At 47.5% G+C, this 3175-nt stretch overlaps 1 long non-coding RNA gene across 1 annotated transcript; it reads left to right on the forward strand.

Annotated features, from left to right (window-relative positions):
* Positions 1 to 2503: 2503 nt before the first annotated feature.
* LOC143740186 (uncharacterized) lies at positions 2504 to 2714 on the forward strand. The gene is made up of 2 exons (XR_013204792.1): positions 2504 to 2577; positions 2616 to 2714. It is a non-coding gene; the product is annotated as an uncharacterized LOC143740186 (long non-coding RNA).
* Positions 2715 to 3175: the final 461 nt, after the last annotated feature.

A 3175-nucleotide genomic window follows, 5' to 3' on the forward strand; every position in this document is an offset into this window, starting at 1 on the left:
TTCTTCCTCTGTTTTGCCAACTGAAGGGTCTTGAGATGCACCTCTGAGATATTTTGGAGAACTGGTTGATCATTGATTGATCAAACACTTTACATTCCCCTTATTATTGAAGTTCAAGATTAACCTGTGAAATTTATCAATTCAGGACACATTTACAAAAAAATGTCATTATAGAAATGTATAGAAAAAATGCTTTATAGATTATGACAACTAGTTTTGCATTTAATGACACCACATTAATGACTTATAAAATGAACTAATACCTTGATGTTTTGGGGGGTTAGACTATTCAGCAGAGAACCAGAATAATATATTTTGATCATGACAAAAGCAATTGATCATGAAGGAAACAGCAGACAATTGTACAAAATCAATTCCATGAACGTACCAAAACATTAGCAATTTGTTGAACGATGGTTTTACTCCCTGACCGAGGGAACCCTCGGCACGGACGCCCTGGCTCACAGCTGGCCCCGGGACCTGCGCAAGTATGCGATTCCCCAAGTGAGCTTTCTTGCACAGACTCTGTGCAAGGTCAGGGAGGACGAGGAGCAGGTCCTTCTAGTGGCACCGTATTGGCCCACCAGGACTTGGTTCACGGAACTCATGCTCCTCGCGACAGCCCCTCCTTGGCCGATTCCTCTGAGGAAGGACCTTCTTTCTCAGAGACGGGGCACTCTATGGCACCCGCGTCCAGACCTCTGGAAACTCCATGTCTGGTCCCTGGACGGGACGCGGAGGTTCTAGGTGGTCTACCACAGGCAGTGGTAGACACCATCACTTCCGTTAGAGCCCCCTCTACGAGGCGCCTCTATGCGTTGAAGTGGAACCCGTTCGTCGATTGGTGTTCCTCCCGTCAGGAGGACCCCCGGACTTGCCCGATCGGTGTCGTGCTTTCCTTCCTGCAGGATGGGTTGGAGCGGAGGCTGTCCCCCTCCTGCCTCAAAGTGTATGTCGCCGCAATAGCTGCGCATCACGATGCAGTGGAAGGTAAGTCCCTCGGGAAGCACGACCTGGTCATCAGATTCCTTAAGGGTGCTAGGAGGTTAAATCCACCTCGTGTTTTGCATCCTGTACCCTCTTGGGACCTGGCTCTGGTACTTAGAGCTCTTCAAAGTCCTCCCTTGAGCCTTTGCTGACTGTAGAGCTTAATTTCCTGTCCATCAAGACAGCGCTCTTGTTAGCTTTGGCCTCTTTCAAGAGGGTCGGGGATCTGCAGGCTTTTTCGGTCGACGAATCGTGCCTAGAGTTCAGGCCGGGCCTTTCTCATGTTGACTTGGATGACTACAGCATTGCAACAGCAAAGTCCTCAATAAAGAGTAACTTCTGCATTGAAAGATATCCCAATGTCTCCTGGTCTCTGAAGAAAAAGTTCACAACAGTACCATTAAAAAAATTACTTTCTAGTTACAACATTATTTAACTAGCCTTTTATATATTAAATAATTTGGAACAAGCAAGAGCTCCATGTGAATGTAAACACTATATATTACACATGAGAATCATTTGACATATTTTAATGTTTTGGACAGTTTTTTTATTCTAAATTGATTTGTCAACAGTAAATAATATTGTAGGGTTTTAATGTGCTTCATCTTTATATTGCCAAAGATTCACACTGACTTTCTACATTTTGATTTTGGTAGCTGCTAGTTTCCATTATTTCTCTGACATACATATTGTGGTTATTGGCAGTTACTTTTTCCTCTCTTGTCTTTCATTGTAACAGGATTTTGTATAGAGCTGATGTGTTTCCTGTGACTGTGGGCTGCAGAGCACAGTAATACACAGCAGAGTCTGATACTTCAGCAGAGGAGATCTCCAGATACACAATTTGTTCCTTTTTTTCAACTTTAACAGAGAATCTTGGATCTACATCAGACACCTGAGCTTCTTGTGCATTCCCAAATGTGAGTACAAGAAATTCAGTTTTTGATCTTCCATACTGACGATACCAGTGGAGATTATCTGAACTTCCAGAGGCAGAAAAACTACAGGATAATGTAACACTTGAACCCTCCTCAAAAACAACATAAGTTCCCTTTCGAAGGGAACTCAACAATACGTCAACGACGCTATGGGGGAACGCCTCAGGCGTGACAGGTGTCTGAAATCACTATCAAATCACGTCAATCATATTGACCGGCGACAGCCCGTGAATCATTAGCGTGAATGATTAACGTGCGACCTGGAAGTATAAAGGGGCGCCTTGCAAACATGACAAACCATCTCATCGTCTTCAGGGACTGTCTGTTTGAAAACGCTATTCAATGAAACGGTAAGAAAATTAAATGTACAGCACACGAGTGTGCTTTTCTTGCCTGGGAGAAGAGCGCGCACGGGAGATTCTCGAGGGAATCCTCTGTGTGAACTGTGAGCGTTTTTCTCTTAAAACGCTCGCTCTCGTCTGGCTCTCTTCTCGAGTGAAGGGGGTTCAACGTCTGGTTCTCATGGTCCCGCTCGTGCCGAGGCAGAGCGGCGGCTTGCATCATGGGCTTCCAGATAGAGCTCGTCGATCATCTTGAGAGTGCTGTAAACCTCTCAGATGATTCGACGGCTGACGAGGGCGAACTGCAGGTCGATGACGAGGATTTTTCACCGACGGTTTCCTGCAGTTGCTGCTCTTCAGGACGAGCAGGAGATGGCTGAGGAGGTTTATAATCAGGTAGATCCTGAACCCTCTCAGCCACCCTGCCCCGTGTATGCAGGTCTGGTGGATGTTGTGGGGCTGTAGCTGCCATGGCAACGCGCTAGAGGAGAGACCGCTCGCGGTAGGCTCGGCGATCGGTTTCTCCCCGGCCATACACCACCAGCTCAGGGAGCCTTCCATTCCTTCCTGATCTTCACACGGAGATCGAGAGGGCATGGAAGAGCCCATGCTCTGCCCGTATTCACTGACATCAGCGGGTTAATTTCGCTGATGTTGATGGGATCGCAGAGCATGGGTATGTGTCGATGCCGCCCATTTGACGAGTCGTTTGCAAACTATCTCGTGTCTGGGCAGGCGTCGACACTGAGAGCTCCAACTCTGCCATCCAAACCGCTAAAGACAACAGCGCGTTTGAATGGCAGAGCATACACGGCAGCAGTTCAGGCTGGTGCTTCCCTGCACACCATGGCGGTGCTGCAGGCATACCGGGCCGACCTGCTGCAGGATCTCGACCAGGGGGCAGGG

This window comes from Siphateles boraxobius, unplaced genomic scaffold (genome assembly GCF_051911475.1).
Source record: "Siphateles boraxobius isolate OS27281-9 unplaced genomic scaffold, OSU_SipBor_1 1, whole genome shotgun sequence".
Taxonomy (NCBI): domain Eukaryota; kingdom Metazoa; phylum Chordata; class Actinopteri; order Cypriniformes; family Leuciscidae; genus Siphateles; species Siphateles boraxobius.